Source organism: Pteropus medius, unplaced genomic scaffold (genome assembly GCF_902729225.1).
Source record: "Pteropus medius unplaced genomic scaffold, Ma_sr-lr_union100, whole genome shotgun sequence".
Classification (NCBI taxonomy): Eukaryota; Metazoa; Chordata; class Mammalia; order Chiroptera; family Pteropodidae; genus Pteropus; species Pteropus medius.
The window spans coordinates 6547892-6569990 of record NW_024340699.1 but is presented as its reverse complement, the minus strand read 5'-3'; the positions used below and the strand labels follow the sequence as shown (position 1 = coordinate 6569990).

General features: G+C 35.4%; 1 pseudogene; it reads left to right on the top strand.

Annotated features, from left to right (window-relative positions):
• Positions 1-21737: 21737 nt before the first annotated feature.
• LOC120617219 (uncharacterized) lies at positions 21738-21856 on the top strand (annotated as a pseudogene).
• Positions 21857-22099: the final 243 nt, after the last annotated feature.

Sequence of the window (22099 nt, the reverse complement as noted above, 5' to 3'; positions counted from 1 at the left end):
TTAATTTTTCAGGAGAAAATTATATTTATACTTTATATAATTATCCAGTAAATGGGCAAACTAGATATCAACATGAGTCTTCAAGAATGGGTACTAAGACACTATGGTATTTTAATAATCAGAAATTAAAAAAAAAAAACAACACAGTAAGTAAAATCTTCCAGGAATACAATCTATAAATTCACCTGTTCAGTAAGCCTGTTGCTACAAAGATTTAAAGCGTAATTTTAAAAATTGTTTTAAACAATGGCATCTGTATATTTTCTTTTCAAAATGTCAAATGAGATAAACCAATTACAGGGTATTTTTTGTTTTTGTTTTTTGTTTTTTGGATTTTCTTGTGGATGTTTTCCTCTTTTTGCTCAAGAAGTTATTTTCTTTACTTCGGGGAGATCTGATTTTTTTTTTTTTTTAAATTTCCACTTCCCAAAGTGGTTCATGAATCTTGGAGGCGAGAGATTAGAAACCACAACAAACCTTCAGAAACCTCTGCCAGATGTGGGAGCTTGGGATGGGGAGAGCTGGCAAGGGGCTTATTTTTCTGGAGGTGGTTTTCCTTCTAATGAAGTTATCGTGGACATAGTTAAGTAATTCAGGTTAGGGGAGATGTATGAATGTTAAAGTATTTTAAGTTTGTCTGGGGGGACACAATATCCTTGGGGATGAGAAGATGTTTTCTTTTGAAAGTAAAGGATTCCCCACCATCGGTCATCTTGGGAAAAGTTTAAGTCCTAAACTGAAACCAATGGCAATGTGTCAGATGAAAAACAATAGTAGTGGGGAAAGCCAGCCTGACTGGAAAGAAAGTTTTCCTGTAGTTGGAAGAAAACAAGTTACTGAAAGAGACCAAAGTTTTGTCACTCCCCCAAAAAAATTCCTTGAGATATTTTTAAGTGAGCCATTAAGGAACAAAAGACGAAGAAAGCACCTTTGACCTTCCCCGCTTACCTGCTTGAAGGAATTCGGATTCTACAAAAGGTGGGAGCATCACATTAGCATCATAATATAAACTAAATGTGGCAGACAGGGAGGAATCTAGCAAAGCCATGTTTACTGCATGTTTGCTCTTTCTCATCTACCTGTGAATTGCTTGCTTTCCCTTTGAAACTCCAGACTCCTGCCCCTCTTCTCCTGTGTCTAAAATGCTCTATAAACCTCAACTGTTCAGTGTCTTTGGATCTCATATCCTATGACATCCCCAAATGTACACCCGTAATTAATTTGAGGTATTTTCTCCTGTTAATCTGCCTCATGTTAATTTGATTATCAGCCCAGCTAGAAGAACTAAGAAGATGGGAGGAAAGAGTTTGTATGTGTGTGGCCCCACACTGGTCATGGGTATGCCAGCCAGCAAGGGAGTCTGTGAGCCCGTGGACAGAGACCTGCACATGGTACTTAAGAGGGCTGAGCACCTGCTCTGAGCAAAGTGAGACAGGAAAGAGCATCCAGGGTTTCCTGGGAGCCTGATGATGGCCAAAAGGGCTACTTGAGGAGGCCAGCTGGTCCAAAAAAGCCAGACTTTGAGCATGGAACTAGTGGCCAAGCAGTGATGAGTCTGCTGAGTGGAGCACTAAGGACCTCATCCTGAACATTTGTGCACACTTGTCCTCGAAAACCTCTATTTTGTTATAGTCAAAATTTGAGGTTGGGGACGTGGGGATTCATACCAGGAATGAGACTTGTAGAGACCCACGCCACAATCACTTGGGTTTATAAAGCGAAACATGGCTTGTACACCATAACTTAAGCCAAAACCCTACTGGTATGAGAACGTGGGTCCTTGTAAACTACGTAAGCTTGCTCTCTCGTTTATTTGCATTGTCTCTGAGGTCAGCGCCACCTACAATGAGGCCTGCAGTCAGGCAGAATCTGCATAACCTAGGAACTTGTTAGAATCATAAATCCTCAGGCCCAGCCAGATCCACCAAATCAAAATCTTTGAGGAATCCACGTTTTAACAAGTTCCCTAGGTCATCATTAAACACACTAAAGTGTGAGAAGCACTGCCTTCGACCTCGGATGGCACACTGTGGTGATTTAAAGCAGGACTTCCGAAGCCAGATGGCCTGTATTTGAATCTGGGCTCTACTAACTTACCAGCTGTGTGACCTTGACAAGTTACTTAACCTCTCTGTGCCTCAGTTTGCTTAATTGTTAAAAAAAAAAAAAGAAAGAAAAACAATAACAGTCCCTCTTTCAACGTTGTCATGAGCACTGTTCTCAAGATTATTTTAGGAAGTAAATAAAATGATATGTGTGAAGTGCTGAAAACAGAACCTGGCACATAGTAAGCACATATAATAACTAAATAACAAAACAGTAGTCTCCAATTTCCAAAGTACCCATTTTCATCGCATAAGCAGCCTATAGAACTCATTTAACTTAAGAAGATAAGTCATTATTGTTTCTATCTGTTCTTTGTTATGACTGAGAACTTGGATACTTTACTTAAAGGAAATAATATTCTTATTTGAACACGCACTTATACACACACATCTACATCTCAAAAGAGAAAGGTAAAAAGTGTATTCCTGACAACTTTGGTTTAAAAGTACACTCCACACACCTTCATATTACCTTACACCTGCAGGGCTATCTTTTCATAGTCATAGAATGCCCTCATTTGTGCACACTGAGACTGAAGTAGTAATAATGCCCCATCTGTAGTAACAAATGCCCCAGCTGCAACTTCATAAATGTACACTTGAGATGTGTATCCTTGAAGTTATTCCTTTAAGGCATTATGTTTAGAAAGTTCTTATAAAAATGATAATATCTCACCCATTAATTAAAACAACAACAACAACAACATTACAATTAGTTCTTAATTTATCACATAAAATACTACCTACCTGGCATAGACTTAAGGTATTAAAGGTATAGGGTATAACAGAGAGGTTTCATTTGTGAAGTGGTCAGGACACTGGATATGCCTTTGGTAGGCAGGAAAGCACGAACACTCTCCCTAGGATACTGAGATCAAATATTTAAGTGTGTGCATGCCATGATGCTTATGACTAAAGACAAAATTGACTACTGTCAATTTTTCTCTAGATAGAACCCCTCCTTTCCATCAATCTCTTTCCCCAAACCCTTCGTGCTTCCTTTCTAGACTGGTACTACTTAAAAGTAAACAGAAAAATCTCACTTTCCCTCTAGTTTCATATTCTTACGACAAAGCATTTGCCAGCACCTATGGAATAGCTATTGTTATGGGGACCCACAGCTTTAATACAATTATGGATTTCAGCCTGTTCTTTACAGTTTCCCAGAGAAGTTAAATATGGTTCAAGAATAGTAAGTGGTTTAAAAAAAAAAATAAGATAAATTGTGGAAAAAGAATCATAGTTTTAAAAAAAATGCACTTCTAAAAATATTTCTGAAAGTGCAACCTTCATTGATTTTTAAGCAGCTTTATTTCTTCTTCAAAAATGCTAGGGAAAAAGTCAATTGGTTTCTGTGTTTTATTTTACTTTGCAAAATAACGCTGATTTGAAAAAAGAAGTCATCACAATTGCCTAAAGTTTCTGAGAAATGATGATGTGGTGTGGCTTCTAGCTAATGGTACCAGTATATTTGTAAATCAGAAGATTTATACTAGAAGTTGTTACATAAATATCAGCAGGGCATATTTCTTTCATTTATTTTTGCATAATTACATTGAAAATGGATAGTTCTAGCATTTTAAAACCAATGCAACTGCCTGGAGGAGAATGTCTTTTTATATTCATGGAAACATCAGTATATTGCAAAGACACGTCTTGGTAGGTCAAAATTATGTTGGATACCCACTTACCATCATAAATGAGAATTAGGGAAAACAAACCCTGTATGAATAGAAAATCCAATGACAGTTGAGTAATGGAGAGTGTCCTCTAAGTGTCTAAAGTTTATGTTGCTACATGCTCTCATTACCCACTCTCAAAGGAAATCGGAGGGCTTTTCCTTTGCAAGATACTTACACAAACGTTTAAAGATGAAAAACTATAGGCCACATACAACAATAAAAAAGGCTTTTAAAATTGCTTTCTATTTTTCAGCCAAATTTATCTCGTTAGCTCCCACTGCATAGACAAATAAACCCCTCACAGTCTGACCCTAACAGTCCATCTTATAATTAATCTACAAAAACATAAATACTGTCAACTTATATGATGTGCAAAAATCAATTTTAAGCCAATCAACAGTCTTCCCCTATCCTAAGTGAGGTTTCCTTGAAAGGTAAAACCTAGCTTTCAGTCTCTTTCTTAAGATTTATAAATATAATTTCATTTCTAGAGGCAAATTCATATGCTCCAATACTCCACTTAGTTTCTGTCAATATTCCTCTCAATATTTTACAGAGGACCACAGACCACTCAGTCTAAACTGAAGTCATTTATAAAAAGAAGGCATAGTATGTCTTTATGAGTTAAATTAATTTTGTCTTAAATCCATGCTAATTTCCATTTTCCCTACAAAAGTTGAGGAAGGAGGAAGGCAATCTTGGCCTTGTTGATGCTAATATTTTCTCACTGATTTGAGCATAACAAATTGTCATATATTTCTGAAGTTGTTCCTATTTCTTCCTGATTTAAAATAATTCTTGGAACATTTTTTTTTTATTCAACAAAATTTGACTATTAAATATCTTTTGGTGGGCTTATTTTCAAGTCTTAGACTAAAATGTATTTACCTGCCAAATACAAGGTGCCTTGAGTAACTTCCTTTCAAGATGGTGGAGTAGGTAAGTTCTGGACTCACCTCCTCGCACTATCGCGTGAAAATTATAACTAAATTATAGAACAACCATCACTGAGAACCATCTGAAAGCTAACTGAACAAAAGTCCTGTAAGGATTTAAAGAAGCCACACTGAGACTGGTAGGAGGGGTAGAGATACCTGTAAAGCAAGGCCCACATTCACAGTGTGATGATTAAGAATGGAGAGGAATATCTGGAAAGAGGAAGGTTGCACTTTCACATCTGGCTGTGAAAACCAGTGGGGATTATGCCCAAGAAAGACAAAGGGCTGTGGGAAATCAAGAAACGCTGCTCAAATAATCCTAAAATTTATATGGAACTACAAAACACCCCAAAGAGCCAAAGCAATATTAAGAAAGAAGAACAAAGTTGAAAGTATAGCACTACCTGATATCAAACTATACTACAAGGCTATAGTAGTCAAAATTGCATGGTACTGGCATAAACACACACAAAGAAGATTAATGAAATAGAATAGAGAGCCCAGAAATAAACCCAGGCCCTCATGGTCAACTAATTTATGACAAAGGAGGCAAGAATATACAATAGGGTAAAAATAGTCTATTCAATAAATGAAAATGGGAAAACTGGACAGAAACATGTAAGAAATGAAATTAGACCACTTTCTTATACTATATATAAAAATAAACCCCAAATGAATTAAAGACATAAATATAAGACCTGAAACCATAAAACTCCTAGAAGAAAACATAGACAGTAAATTCTTTGACACCATTCTTAGCAATAGTTTTTTGGATATGTTTCCTCGGGCAACGGAAACAAAAAAGGAAAAATATACAAATGGGACTACATCAAACTAAAAATAGTTTTGCACAGCAAAGGAAAACATCAACAAAAGGACAATCTACAGAATGCGAGGATATATTCACCAATGACATATCCAATTAGTAGTTAATATACAAAATATATAAGGGACTCATAAAACTTAACACCAAAGAAAACCAAACAATCTGATTTAAAAATGGGCAGAGGACTTGAGCCCCATGGCTGAGCCCCATGGCTCCAGGCTTCTTGGAGTATGTAGTACTGGCTGTTTGGGAAAAAGCTGACTGCTTACCTGGTGACTGAAAAATACATCTCAGAAATTGTGAAATCAAACTTTTAATAAAAAATTTCCATTAAATGAAAGATAATGAAAAAAATAAATGGGGTTTGCTATTACTCCAAGTAAAATACTTATAACACAGCCCCCACAGTTTCACAGTTCAGTGGAATCTCTCCATTGATTTCTTCCTAGTTAAATGCATTATTGTCTGAAATATTTCTATGGTCGTATATATGCACTAGTTCGCCATCATAAAACACTAAGATGCAGAAATCAAAAAAGAACCTTGGAATAAAGATCTAATGGAGGATTCCTTAATTGTTACTGAGTACAAATAGTTAGTTTCATATTGCATAGTGCAATAAGCTCACTCGTAGTACAAAAAGCTCAATTTATTAAATTTCATTTAATAAAATTTACTGCTGTTGATGAATTTCCTGGTATTACACAACGATATTTGCATTCTTGGTTGGTATAAAATATTTTAAAGTTCTGTTTCCCCTGAAATTTATTCAAATGAAAAGGCAGAGATTTTAATTTTATTTCACAAATTAGTACAGGAAGTGTGAGCATGTTTGAAAATTTCTGGATTTTTTTTTCCTGATTGAATTAGATGTGGGCAGTCTATCTGGAACATAAATATCAACAATGGCAGCTCGATGCCTATGATCGATTTTTGCATTAAGAGTCTAGTGTCATCGCATTTCCACTGTGATGGTTATAACAGGTATACAAAATTAGGTTTCAGAATATATCTTGCATTAATAAATGGGATACCTAGAGGATACTAATACTGCCTTTTTGTTTAGCTTTCAGTTAAAGAAAGATGTTCATTATAATTTAAAACCCAGGAAATGAGGAGAAACTGACAACTGCTATGATTATATGCTAAAAAAGTTTCACACTATTTCCTGATGGGGATTCAGCTTTGGTGAAATTCTTAACTACTGAAATTTGGACAGAATACTGACAGACATCGACTGCCCCATAAGTGAGGAAAAACAGCAACCTGAACGTGTTATGCCTCCTTCTATTAAGGCAGTCCCAGTGGAACAAACTCGTCAAGAGAGGTAGATTTTAACATACACGGTAGAGGTTTCCTGAATTTTCCATGCTAAATCTGTGGCCCAAAGGTTTATGTATCTCACATCAGCTTCCAAACAAAAGATCCTCTTGATGATTTAACAACTAGTTTCCTCACAAGTAGCAATTGGAAATGCTAATATATATATATAGGCTCACAATGTAAATATATCAGGCAGAGGAGCTAAATTTTAATATGCCCTCATTAAGAGGATATGATCTATTTACACACATCGCCATTACGAGGAAAAATTGACGTTTAAAACGCAGGCTGTTGGTTTATTTCATTTAGTGCCCATAGGAAGCATTATTGCAACATGTCCAATAAATTGCAACAACTCTATCCTCCTCACATTATTATCTGTGTTACTGTTGGTAATACTCTGATAGAAAGAGAGCAGATGGGTCTATGCTCATCTCTCTCCATTAATGATCCCTGAGATTAGCAATCAGAGTAACAGATGCAAATAAAGACAAGGTGTTGTTCACACAACAGTTAGGATACTTAGTAATACTAGTAAGAAAGGCTTCTTGGGTACCAATCCCAGAAGGACCTGGAGGAATATTATGTATTCTATTCCTCTTGAAATGTTTTGCCCACATTATAGTCAGTAATGTCTGGTTTTCCACACTTGAGCTGAAAAGAAATATGGTCTGGAGTCTTCTCGCACATCCTAAAAGGCTAGTCAGGAAACTTTGCTTTTTATTATATTATAACTGCTCGTTTTGTTCCTATAAGCTTCCTTCCGTGTAAGTTCACAATACAATTTTATTGAATTCAGACTATTTCCCCTGACACAAATATTGATAGGGTTATATAGAGAAATCCACCTACTTATAGGCCACACCTCTCAAAGTAGAGAGAATTGCTTATGATATTAGCTCTTAACACTGGAAGTAATGAAGTACTTAATGTACACCACTGGCACACAAATCTATTTATGAAGGTAAATATTCTCATTTGGTCTCTTAAGACAGTGACACGGAAGATTCGTACATTTTTTGTAATAAGCTAATTACATATAATTATGCATTCATAATGGATAGTTATTATTTAAACTGCCAATTTAGTTGAGTAGTTCTAAATGAGTAATTGACACCTTATCATTACATATTTATTAATAATAATAATAAACAACTAAAATTTTATAGTGAATTTGTTGTACTATTTGATTGTATTTCAAGAAAATATTTTTATACCAAACCTGACAGATCAAAGGGCAAGCAGTATTATTATTTTTAACATACATTATAACATAAACCAAGAAAAGTTACCTAGGGAAGGCAATCTGGTAGTTACAATCAGCGTAAAACTGTGTACATTCTATGTCTTCTAATAGTCTAATTCATAGAAATGTTCATAAAATTTTGTAAGGATATAGAAACAAGAATGTGTGTCAAAGCTTTAATTATAGATGAGAAAAATTAGATATATATGAATGTCATGAGTGAATACTCTGAAATAAATTATGGGTCATCCAGACTATATAATGTTATGTGGAATTGTGGGGGTGAATGGATAGAGGTATTTATACTTTAAAATTTATTCACTTATATATATCTGCTTTAACGATAAGCCAATCATATATATATGCATATATGTATATATGTATGCATATATGTATTCACATGTGTGTATATATATTCAGATATAAATATAAAACATTAAGACTATAATCAATTTTACCCTAATTCCCATCACTTTAAGTTAATATATTCAAAGTGAGATATCAATAAAAGTAAAGTATTTTACTAACATTTTTAAAAGAAAGTATCTGGATGACTTTAATGTATCATTTTTCTTAATTTTATATTATTCTTTAGGGAAATATATCCTGTTGTCTTACCAGACTTTCACCTCCTAGAATTAAGAGACGATGTTTTCAGTCTCTCAGTATTCTAGCAGAGCAATGATAACCAAACACTCCTTATATGTATCTTGAATGAATCACATGACAGGTTAGAAGACAATCAGCCAGTTCCAGTAATCGGCAGGGCACCACGCACAACACCATTAAAGCCTGGGCGAACATTCCCAAAACGTGTACTATTATTGGTAAGAAGCAAGCTCATACGAGTCACCAAATATTGTGCTATTGCTATCTTCTTTAGAGTCTATCAAAATAATAAGATCTTCCTCTGCAAGGACACTTTTTCTGATAACTTGAAGTATTCTCTGTCCTCTGGGGAATATGAAAGACGAAATTACATCCTATTATGCTCTGAGAGTAAACAGTTTCAGTATTTAAAAATTATCCTTAGGGAATGTCTGCTTCTAGCCAAGATGGAGTAATAGAGACCAGAAATATCTTCCCTCCGGAAACAACCAAAAATAGGCAGAATACATAAAACAATGATTTTCAAGACCTTGGATATCAGATAATAAAGGGCAATGCTCCCTGAAAGCAAGGTGAGCCTGACAATTGCCCCAGCTTACTGCTTTGAGAAAGTTTTCAGACCGCAGCCTGGGGAGAGAGAAACCAGGCCCAGCCTTGCAGAACCCTTGAGTTGAGATCATGCTGAGAGTACAGGGAGACTAAGGAAGACAGAATTTGCAAGCCAGAGTATTACGGAGGAGAGAGCTACCCAAAGAGAAAACTCCATGAATCTGTAGCAGGTCCTCTCAGGTATTCAGCAGGTGATGATCTGTGTGCATGCAAGAAAACTAGGTGTGGCCAGAACACCCTAAAAAGATTAGAGGAAAGAACACCCAGTGCTCAGAAAGGGTCTTAAAAGTCCCCATCACCAAGAGGTAAATAGGACAACCTCAAAATTTACAAGGAATTAGGTACTCACAAGAGTTTGCTTCCGCAGTGGAGAATAATTAGCTCTAGGCTAACAAGAATAAAGCCTTGTTAATCTACTTAATGAATCTTAAAAACGAGACCTGAAAAGATCAAGCCATTCCTGAGTAACTTAGCTACATCTCAGAACAAGCTTCAAGAATATTTATAGAAATAAAAAAAAAAAAAATCACTACTCAACATGGTAAAATTCAAAATGTTTGACATCCAATAAAAAAGTAACAGGTGTGAAAAGAAGCAGAAAATATGACCCATAATGAAGAGAAAAATCAATCAACAGCGCTATTCCAGAACTGACACAGAGGTTGGAATTAGCTGATAAAGACATTAAAAGAGTTATTATAGATTAAATATATATATAAAATATATCTGAGTCCAGTCTCAAGAGCATTAGACAGTAAAATTTTCTTTTGCTTCATTAATTGAACAAGAAACGGGTTAGTCAGCTGACCTGAGTAATGTGGTTCACCTGAAGTTTTAATTCCGATAGTAAATTAATAAATTGCTCTTCAAAATTATACTATGAATTATTAACCCTTAAGTTTTAGATTATTTTAAACGTACAGATGATTTTTATAATTTATAGTATAGCTATTGACATTAAAATTTTTTTTCAAACCCTGATACATCAAAATTGTAACTAAACTACAGAACAACCATCACTAAGAATCGCCTGAACTCTAGTTAAACAGAAGCACTATAACTAAGGAGGGAGCCATGTGAAGAGTTTTTTTACCAAAAAATGGAAATGGACAGATGTAGTGAAAGTGTCACATCCAAAGTTAGAAGTCATCTGAGTTCATTAAAAAAAAAAAAAAAGACAAAGGAAGAGTCGATGAAAACAGTAAATACTATCTAAAAATAAACCATAATATCCAAGCAGTTGTCTTAGAAACAGCCTAACATGTGTGCCCAGAATCTCATGCTCCTGATTCACTTGGTACTATATAGTGGCAAAACAGCAACAGAGAACACCACTGAGGCTCATCCATGAAAAGCCACAAGGGGGTTATGTTTCCAGTGCAGGGGTGAGGCAGTGGAGAACTGTAGAGCAGGAGGGAAAATAGCCAGGCACGGGGGAAAATTACAGCCAGCCTCAAAGAACTTGGAAAAAATTATTCTCAAAGCTGAAAATGCTGATAGGTAAGAATTACTTAAAAGCTGGTTGCAACACACGTATGTATATCACACGTGACAATTTTTCTATTTTTTATTTACTCGGTTCCAAAATAAAGTTTTAAAGAATGCTAGCAAAAGAAACCATCAATAATGCAAAGAGGCAACCATCTGAATGAGAGGATATATTTACAAATGATGCCTCTGATAAGGGCCTAATATCCAAAATATATACAGAACTCATATAACTCAATAATTAAAAGAAAAAGCGATTCAATTAAAATATGGGCAGATGACCTGAACAGACATTTCTCTCAAGAAGACATACAAATGGCCAACAAACATGAAAAGATGCTCAATTTCACTAGCTATTAGAGAAATGCAAATCACAAGCAGAATGAGCTACCATCTCACACCTGTTAGAATGGCTATCATTAACAGGACAAGTAATAACAAGTGCTGGAGAGGTTGTAGGGAAAAAGAAACCCTCATACACTGCTGGTGGGACTGCAAATTGGCATAACCACTATGAAAAACAGTATAGAAGTTCCTCAAAAAACTAAGAATTGAATTACCATATGATCCAGCAATCCCTCTTCTGGGTATTTACGCCCCCCAAACCTGAAAACATTTATCCATAAAGATATGTACACCCTGATGATGTTCATAGCAGCATTATTCATGGCAGCCAGGGCATGGAAGCAACCGAAGTATCCTACAACAGATGATTGGATAAAGAAACTGTGGTACATACATACAATGGAATATTACGCAGCCACGAGAAGAGATGAAATAATGTCATTTGCAGCAACGTGGATGGATCTTGAGATAATCATGCTAAGTGAAATAAGTCAGACAGAAAAAGTTGAAAACCACATGACTTCAGTTATATGTGGGATATAAAACTGAAAGCAACAAGCAAGAGGAACAAACAGAGAGACTCATGGACAATGACAGTGGATTAGTGGTTACCAGAGGGAAAGGGAGGAGGGGGTAGGTAGATAGTGGTAAAAGGGGTCAAATACTTGGTGACAGAAGAAAATCTAACTTTAAGTGGTGAACACACAATGTAATATATATATGACATGCTGTTGAATTGTACACTTGAAACTTATTTGATTTTATTAATCAATGTTACCCCAGAAACTTTTTTAATAAAAAATAAAGGAATGTTCCAGTTAATAATGAACAAAGCTTTATATTAACTTGGAACAAAATTTTGTTTTGGTTTTTAACTCCAGATAGTAAACATCTGGCTATCAAAGGACAAAAATTTTATCACAATAACAATATAAAAAAGACCAAAATCTTATAATATTAATTCCTAGATGAAAAGGTATTCTTAAGAAGTTGTCACAAGATGAACCAAATTTAAACCTAATGATGCAATGGGAAAATAAAACAACAGCATTTCCTTACCATCTAAACAGTAAGTAGACCCCCTGTCACTCCTATACCAACTGGACAGGCTGCTGGGCCTGCTGGCTTCTACTGGTTCCAGGCCTCTGCTCCCAGGACCAGTATAATAGTTTTCACCTTGTATTTCACAGTATGAAAGGCAGGGCCTCTAAAAAATTACAAATAAGAATTGGCCTACATTTAACATTTTCATATTTGATTCTGAAGTGTTAAAAATAAAGTATAATACTTAAATGAATAAAAAAAAAATTTTTTTTTTCAAGCCAGGACAGGCAGGATGATTCTATCTCAAATAAAGGAGTGAAAATTCAAACAGTGATGAAGGAACATAAATTCAAGCTCCTTTTCATTCTGGTTTTAATATTAGCCTGAAACATTACCTCGACAGAAATTTGGGGCAAATATGAAAGAGGAAACAGGTCATGATTACATTAGTTTTTCCAACATGTAGTGTAGAGACTATCAGCATTAGAATGACTGACGATGCTTCTTAAAATGTGGAACACAGTGATTTTGTTTTCCCTTGTCTTCCTGTCCCCAGCTGAATCTGTGGTGGGGACTGAGAGTCTATGTTTGAAACAAACTCTTCAAGAGCTTCTTACATGTTGCAAGATTTTAGAACCTGTGAGTAACAACTAATACTCGTGCATTAGTATGCAGTAAACTGAAATCTATTGGCTCATACAGCTGAAAATGGAAGAGGCTGTGGCTGCTGGAGGATGATGTCATAAAGGGGCTCAAATAGATCCTGGCTTTTGTCTCTCTGCTTCAGTTCTCCTTATATGGAACTTGTTCTTTCCAGGCTCTTGCCCTATGGTACGTGCTGGATGCATGGATGCATCTCCTCAAGCTTGTTCACAGTCTTACGAATTGGCATGGGAAAAAAAATCCTACTGGAGTTAGAAGATTTTTATGCTCTACATTGCTCTGCATGATCAGGCCTGAGACATCTACCTTGCCCTGCAGGGAGAGGTAAATTTATTTTCACTGGGATGACAGGAGGGAAGAGATGGTCATCCAGACAGAAATAGGAGCAACTAAATGATGAGTGGGAAAAATACATACACATACATGAACATACATATATACACACACACACACACACACACATATATATGTATGTATATGTATATATGTATATATATAGATACAAATATACATGCATGTGTGAATACATACATACGTGTGTGTGTATATATACACACTCACACAGAGGGAGGGAGGGAGAGAGAGAATGATAGAGAGACTGTGGAATCTTAGAATAATAAATGTATAGAGTTCTATGATAAACTTTTTCTCTAGAGAAAGAATTAAGTTCGTTTCACACCATATGCTCTTTAGGAGGTCACAAATGATTTCAATATCATCTTGGGAATTAATTTCAGATTGTGGAGTAATGTCAGTACCCTAATTTTAACTTAGGACCTTTTCTTTTACAAGAAATTAAGTTCATCCACATATAGACTATTCTGTGGATTTCGATGAACGCTGTAATTAAAAAAAAAAACAACAAATAGGGAAAGCTAGGAAAAAAAATGGATAACTCAAGGAAAATCAAAGAAAAACAGAAAATAGAAATCAAATATACTGCAAAAGGGATGCACCATCGTAATTCCTTCTCCAAAATCTAATTGCAATGCTCAACTGTTTTCCCTGCCAATAGCAATACAATGCTTTCTTTGAAACTGAAAAATTATTCTGTAAACTGAACCAAAGCAATAATAGACCTTTTCCAAAAAGGAGAACCATGGAATTAGTTTACCTAATCTCAATTGTTCCAGTTACCAGAACATTTTGGTTTCTTTAACTAGCCTCCAAGAAACTTCTGATCTAAATTTCCTTTGTGTTCAAATATTTTGTGACTGCTCTCCTTGTGAAATGTGTGCCCATCTTTCCTCATTTAAAAACCATAATCCTTGTCAATTATATTTAACTTGTTCAAACTACCAATTATGTCCGGTGAGCAATTTAGAGTCTTAAACTGGAAAATAGGCAAAACATAGAAATAATGGGGTTAATTTTAAATAGCTCATACACATTCATCAATTTCACAGTTTTGAATTGTATAAATGAATAATAGTCTATCAGTGAAATGGGTTTATTCTCCACAGAGACGTAAGAGGATCTCCTGCAATTTTAAACTGTGATTAATATAATCCATACTTTCATTCCAGATACAGCCCAATCCTGAGATTTTAGAAATAAATAAGGCCTAGAATCCTATCTTTATGGAACTCAGCTTGATTGATGAGAGACAGTCAAAAACCAAACAGTCATGTAATAACGGTTATGGCGGATGTGCATACAGGGTGTCACAGGAGCAGGGCTATGTTCTGATAGGGATCCAAGACAGCAGCCCTTAAAATGAATAAAGAAGGAAAGGAGAAATTATGCTGACGGGGAAAAAAGAAATTTAACTCAAAGAGAACAGCATGTGCAAAGGCCTAGAGGATTGAGAACTCATGGTTCATTCAGGAAAATATGTTTCTCCATATGTCTGGAGGCTCTAGTTCCTCGTGTCATAAAAGAAGGATGAGACTGGCAAGGTAAGCAGCAGCCGGATTACAAAATTACCTTGATTATCACGTTGAATTTCTGTGAGATGGAGATGGGGAGCCAGAAAGAATTTAATAAAGAAAATAGCAACGCTGTTGAGCATTTGTTATGTGCCATGCATTGTTCTAAGTATTACTCACAATTCTCACAATTTTACTGTGAAAGGAACTGAGACACAAAGGCTAACCAATGCTGTCTCATGATTCTCAGCAAGTAATACTGTGTTCAATATTTAGACCTATAATATGACTCCAGTGGAATGAAACCATACTGTGCCAATATACTACACAGGAATGATATTTCAGGTAGAAATATTATTATGGTATATTTGTGAAGACTGAATTAAGTAAGCCAAGACCAAAGACAAGAATATCCCAAGAATAAAGCCTGGAGGTAATAAGGAAGTAAATGGAGGAAGTTGCTTGCAGTAAGTAAAAAGTAGAATGGATGAATTCTGTAAATATAGAAGCAAGGAAATTTGGCAAGAAAATTTGGGGGAGAGAAGAATCTAGGATGATTCCCAGGGTTATATTTTCAGCAACCAGAATGGAGTGTCAGTGAGGAATAGGCATGCTGTTTACTAAAAGTGAAATTCAGAAAATACAGAAAGAACAGTGTTTGAGAGAGGAAAGTTCATGAGTTCAATTTTTGAAATAATGAATTTAAATCACCTGTGGAAATTAGACTAGTATATGTTTTTAATGACTGTTTCAACTTCTAAGTGATGGCTTATCACACTAAAGAGTGAGAATCTTTCTTTCGTGTGTTCTCTTTCCAATTCAAGTTGTTACCAGAATCAAGCTATTATGACCCCCACCTAAATCCCCATGCCTGCGCTTTTCTCAACTTGGCTTATCACAGAAAGATCTAACTGCTATTCTAGAAGGAAGCATGAATCATACTCAGTGGGAAAAAAAGAGCATTGGGAGTCTTAAAATGTTGAGTTCCTCATCTCTCCCATGTCTGTAATTCAGGGACCTGTTTTCACTTGAAAAATATTTACAAATATGAGAAAACTTCCTCTTAGTCCTTTAAGTTTGAAACTCCAGCTTATTTACTTAAAGAGGTTTTATGGGGTACTTACTATATTTCAGAGCTGGATAATAGCAATCCACATGTTTCTTTTGTAATATTGGTCCCTTAAGAAAAAAAATAATATTATTTCTTCAACATTAAAGAGAGAAATTGCCTTTAATTTATCTTCAGCCTTGCCAAATCTTTTTGGTTTATTTGCAACTCCCAGAGGCAGTTATTATTTTCTTTGCTACAAAACCTATCCCATGTAGTTCTTTTTCAGTATACTTCTAAAACACAAATATGACCAATCTCTTCCCTGTCATTTAATAGTCTTTGATGGTGCCACATTGCTATTAAATCAAGTTCAAAATTCTTGAGTATGGCATCAAAGTCCTTCATAAATCGGCCCTCTGTACCTTTCTATTTCTATCTCCAGCTAGTCTCCCAAACAGACTACACATTGCTCCCTCAGATATACCACATTTTCTCTTGCCTTGGCCTCTGCTCCCTCTGTTGGACTCCCCTGCTCTGGCAACACACAAACATCACCCACTGGCATTTCATACTTGGCTAACAAAGTTCACTTTAAATGTTAACTGACACTTTGTCTCTGAAGTCTTCCTTCCTTGAGTCCCTTTAGCAAAATAAATTGTCTCCTCTTATATTCCAATATCACTGTGTGTAATATCTCTATGATACCTAGTCTTACATTGTATTGTTACTTAGGTCTCACCAAAATGGGAAACACATTCTTGGAGGGTATCTTGGAATCCTTTTTGAAAATGCTTCTGCAAAGCAAAAGAAACCGTCAACAATGTAAAGAGATAACCATCTGAATGGGAAAATATAGCAACACCTCCGATAAGGGCCTAATGTCCAAAATATACAAAGAACTCGTATGACTCAATAACAACAAAAAAACAAACAATCCAATCAAAAAAATGGGCAGAGGACCTGCACAGACACTTCTCCTTAGAGGACATGCAAATGGCCGACAAGTATATGAAAAGATGCTCCATGTCATTAACTATTAGAGAAATGCAGATCAAAACCACAATGAGATACTGTCTCACATCTGTTAGAATAGCTATAATCAACAGGACAAGTAATAACAAATGTTGGAGAGGATGCAGAGAAAAAGGAACCCTCATACACTGCCAGTGGGACTGCATATTGGAGGTTCCTCAAAAAACTAAGAATTGATCTACCATATGAGCCAACAATCCCTCTACTGGGTATTTACCTCAAAGACTTGAAAACTCATATCTGAAAAGATATTCACACACCAATGTGCATAGCAGTATTTTTCACAGTGGCCAGGACATAGAAGCAACCAAAGTGTCCTATAATAGATGATTGGCTAAAGAAGCTGTGGTACATATATACGATGGAATATTACTTAGCCATAAGAAGAGATGAAATACTGCCATTTGCAACAATGTAGATGGACCTTTAGATAATCATGCTAAGCGAAATAAGTCAGACAGTAAAAGTCGAAAACCACATGATGTCACATATATGTGAGATATAAACCTAAAAGCAACAAATGAACAGGACACACAGAGACTCATGGACACGGACAATATACTAGTGGTTACCAGAGGGTAGGGGGAGAGGGGAGGTAGATGGGGTAAAGGGGGTCAAATATGTGGTGACAGAAGGACATCTAACTATGAGAGGTGAATGCACAGTGTAAATATATATATATATATGCCTTACTGTTAAAATGTACAGCTGAAACTTATTGGATTTCATTAACCAATGTCACCATAAAAATAAAGTTTGTTTTCATTTTAATAATAGTATAAAAATAAATAATATAAGCATTTCTAAATCATCAAATGGGGCATTTATAACTAAGCACTATGGTAGTATTTAAATACTGAAATCTGCATTTACCTTTTTTAATCATGTTGGACATCTCATAGTATTTTTATTGTCCTATGCTAATGACAAAAGAACATTAGACAGACAATGCAAAAATGAAGCAATGTAAAAATAATTCCTCTCAAGTGAAGGCCTGACAAAAGTATCTACATTGCTATACAAAGAAGAATTCATATATTTAACAGAAACAAAGGCAATAGGAGAATAGGGTCATTTATAATTTTTCTTTGCTTTTTAGTTGTCCAAAAGTTAAATACTATTTGATTAACCTTATAACAAAATTAATTTATGTTATGCCTTTTAGTTATTTTTCCATATAAGTGGAATTATATACTTGCTATTTAATTTTAAATGGATGTTAAATTACTCATTTGAGAAATAATAAATTAGTTGGCTTTTTATGGTTTTCTTTTCCACAACCGGGAAAAGCAATATGAGACAGATAACTTTGTGTGTATCAGAGTATTCCTCTATGTAACACAATCCTGATAACAAAGTAAGGACTCAACAACTTCTTATAAACATTTTTTTTTTAATTATGGTAAAGAACATGTAATATAAAACTTACCATCTCAATTGTTTGTAAGTATGCAGTTCAACAGTGTTAAGCAATGGATCTCCATAACTCTTCCATCTTGTAAAACTGAAACTCTGTCCTCATGAAACAATAACTCCCCGTTTCCTGCTCCCACAAGTCCCAAGGAACCATCATTTTCCTTTCTATCCTTGTGAATATGACTACTTTAGATACCTCATATAAGTGAAATTATACAATCTTTGTCTTTTTGTGCCTGGCTTATTTCACTTAGCGAAATGTACTTAAGATTCACCCATGTTGTAGCATGTGAGAAGATTTCTTTCATCTTGAGGCTGAATAATATTCCATTTTATATGTATGCCATAATTTATCCATTTTTTCATTATAGACATTAAGATTGCTTCCACCTCTTGCCTATTGTAAATAATGCTGGTATGAATATGTGTTTAAATAACTTTTTGAGATCCTGCTTTCAATTCTTAATACGAATATTTTTTGACAAAAGTAGAAAACGTCTCCATCGTCTGAGGGCAAAGAGGGCCACTTTTAGTGCTTCTTAGGTGTTCATGGTGCTTATTTTTGGAATACTGACATCATACTGAAAATATTAACATGCATCCATGTGTTTATACTACAGTGATTTTAAATTGGTGAAGAATTATTGTTTATAACTCTATTTTAGAAATTATATGGGTATATGTTACTACCTTAATTTATGATAGCAGTGATTCCTCAACAGTCTATATATACACAGGAATTCTTATAAATCAAGGCTACCAAACCTGCAAATTCTTTTCAAATGTTATGAGATTTTGATGACACTAAACTTAACAATGGAATTTGTATACTTTGTTATAGGCAATAAACTAAACATGCATTGATTTCATTCAGGGTTTTCTTTTCCATGCTTGAAATAATACTTTTTTTTTTTTTCATGTTTAAAGCACTTTTTAAGTCCTTTGATAAGGTCATATAGGCTCTAAGCTCCCAGTACCTAAGGGATAAAATACACATGAGGACCATATAGTCCAACTCTAAAACCTTGTAAAAACTAAGCCTCTAGAGGTTTTAATATCGGATATGAGAAAATAAATGGATATAGAGATAGTCTTTTCTGAGTGTTGTGTGTCTAGGGTGTTACCTTGAGAAATAAAAATATTTTAAAGTTAAAATATATGTTGGGTCAAGAAAATAAGCAGAGAAACTGCCTCTTTTGATAAACTGAAACCATCCATCAAGTTAGGATGTGCAGAAAATCCTAAAAATCAGAGTGCAGAAAAGACAAGATGGGACTAAAAACTCCAAGAAAGCCATTCTATTTTGGGGTAGTTTCACAGATATCTGAATGCCAAGATTTCACAAGGATCCCTCTTGCCCTTATTTTATCTGCCATCCAAACCCCAAATTTCACTATTCATTCTTCAACAACAGAGGGGGCGATCTTCATCTCAAAATAAGTAAAACATACCCCGCACACACACACACACACACACACACACACACACACACACTCTGCTTTATGGAATTTCAATTAAATTTGTCTTCGGAAAGTGTTCAACTTATGAAATGCCCTAACACATATAGATACTTGTTTAAGGTGCCATGAAAACATGACCTGAACTTTACACTCTAAAAGAATGATTGTCCAGTAATTAGTGCTGTAACTGCTACTCGCAACTGTTCTTAATAGATAACCGTGAGACTTGTGTGTAAACTAAACTCACTTTCAATGGGAGTCCTTTAAAACATACAGCAAGCAATCACACTGAAATATTAATTTGCACTCAAACACTTGATGCCACAAGACACTCCAATTATCTCTCACTGTTTAAGCCAGAAGACTTTTCCAGGTCTTAAACTAGTCTCTGAAGAGATTTAATTCAATATTACTTACCCAAAAGCAGCCAGCCTGCTCTTTTTATGACCTTCAGGTCAATGAGAGTGACCCAACTGAGACCCAATCAAATCTGAATATGTACCCCCTAAAGAACTATTCACAAGGTTAATTGTATCTTGCTTCTATTTGCTGAATAAGGAATCGATTAAAGAGAATAGCAAAAGAAGCCATAACTGGCAACATGAACTATATAGAAGTGAACCATATAAAAAAAAATGGGCTTCCTCTTTCTTCCGTTATTCATAGACCTCTATACAGAAGGAAATGAAACAAGGCAAATACATTCTTGTGCTTCCTATCATCATTGTAATCAATATCTATTTTACTCTTGCATCAAACTGTGTTATTTGAGAATTCACAGAGGCCAAACAGATACCTAAGACATTTAGTTATTGGTCATATGAAAAAATTTGTTGGACCTGAATGCCATCAGTTGTACTAATTCACTGATTTGGAGATAAATACTATTAATAGATCTAGTTGTAACAACCTGGTGTAGGGGTGGGAAGAGAAGATTATAGTGAAAGTACTATTATGTATTAAATTTCAAAATTTATTTGTGGGCCTTGAAAAAATGTATCGAAAGAGTATAATTTATAAAGTAAGATAAAAGAAGGAAAAATGCTTTCTATGAGAAATACAAAGAGAGCTGAAAAACCTAAGCCCTTTACCTTATGTTCAGTTATGGAACATAATAATGCATAAGAGAGGGTAAAATATTCTTTAAAACTTTAAAATAACAACAATAACCATTTGAGGGCTTACTATTGCCAAACATTATTCTAAGAGTTTTATAAGCATCTTTTTATTTATTACTACATTCCAAGAGGCTCAGAGAACTGAACTTCCTCACTCAGGGTCATAAAGCAAAGAACACGAAGGATCTTAAATCTGAAATACTGTCGCTGACTCACATTTAACTGTATCTTCTGTCCATCTATTATTAAAGACAAGGAAAGCAGACATAACAAGAATCCAGAATAAAAACCATGAGCATGAGAGCTTGTAACAAAGTGTTAACTAGTGTGGAGCAGGCAATTACTGAGGCTTCAGGAGAGGGTGAGCATTGAGACGTGGGATACAGAGGCAGCAGAAAGCCGGAGCCAAGGATTAAGGCCTCCGTCAACGGAAGGCGTCTACACGCTTACAGTTGGAGCCAAGTTTCTCTAGGCAGTTGATGTGTGTTCATTATCCAGAGTACCCAGCATTAGCAGTTCCTTGGCTTTCTCTGGACAAAGCAAATGTGACATTTCACCAAACTGCCTGGGAAGAGATGAGGTTGGAGACTTTTGGCATACAACTTTGTTTCCTGCATATGGCTACAATAATGAAATGGAATTCTGACTTTCATCTCTAAAATGTACCAATAATGACATTTTAAGGTCAGAAATTGTGTTCACTCATTCTGTGATGAGGGCCTCCCTTCACCCTTATCGATTCATTTATCCCTCCATGAGTCAATCCTTAATGGAGCTGATCTCTGTATTGAGGCTCTAAACTTGAGTGTGACTTGGGTGTGTACACTGACAGAACACTAATAAACCTAAGCTTGTTAGTTGTGAACCTTGTTCTGATAACTGTCTACTTTTAAAACCATATCAAGGATTCTCCTGTCCACGGCCATGCCACCCTGAACAAGTTCGATCCCATCTGATCTCGGAAGCTAAGCAGGGTCGGGCCTAGTTAGTATTTGGATGGGAGACCACCTAGGAAGACAAGGTGCTGTAGGCATAAAAATAAAAAAATAAGAGATTGTAAGCCGACAAGGTCCTTGCAATCTGTGAGGTCAATCAAAGGTTGCCTTGCCTAAAAAAAATTTCCTTAAATCCTTTGCTCTTGCTTAGGTTAGACAGCTAGTTCTTTCTGAAAGTATAAATTCCATTTTCAATACAATCTTTTCCATAGAAGGAATTGGAGCTATTTTCCCATTTCTTTCAAAAATAGACTCGCTCTTCCTCCATGCTCATTTTCCCT